The following is a 238-nucleotide window of genomic DNA, read 5'->3' on the forward strand; positions in this document are numbered from 1 at the left end:
TTTAAAAAAGTCTTGTTAATCAAAGTCTATAACTTGATGTAAAAGTTCAGTTACAAAATACTTTTATTTTACCGATAACATCTTTCTTTTAGAGGACTGATTATCTGCTGTCTTCAGCATTAATGAACTTGCTTAAGAAATGGCTTTAAAACTAATTTGTTTTACTAAACAAATTACTACTAGCTGTTCTACAACTGATTCATGGCTTCCTTTGCACATCTTTTATTACAGTAGTTTA

The sequence above is a fragment of the Balearica regulorum genome, chromosome 4, assembly GCF_011004875.1.
Source record: "Balearica regulorum gibbericeps isolate bBalReg1 chromosome 4, bBalReg1.pri, whole genome shotgun sequence".
Taxonomy (NCBI): Eukaryota; Metazoa; Chordata; class Aves; order Gruiformes; family Gruidae; genus Balearica; species Balearica regulorum.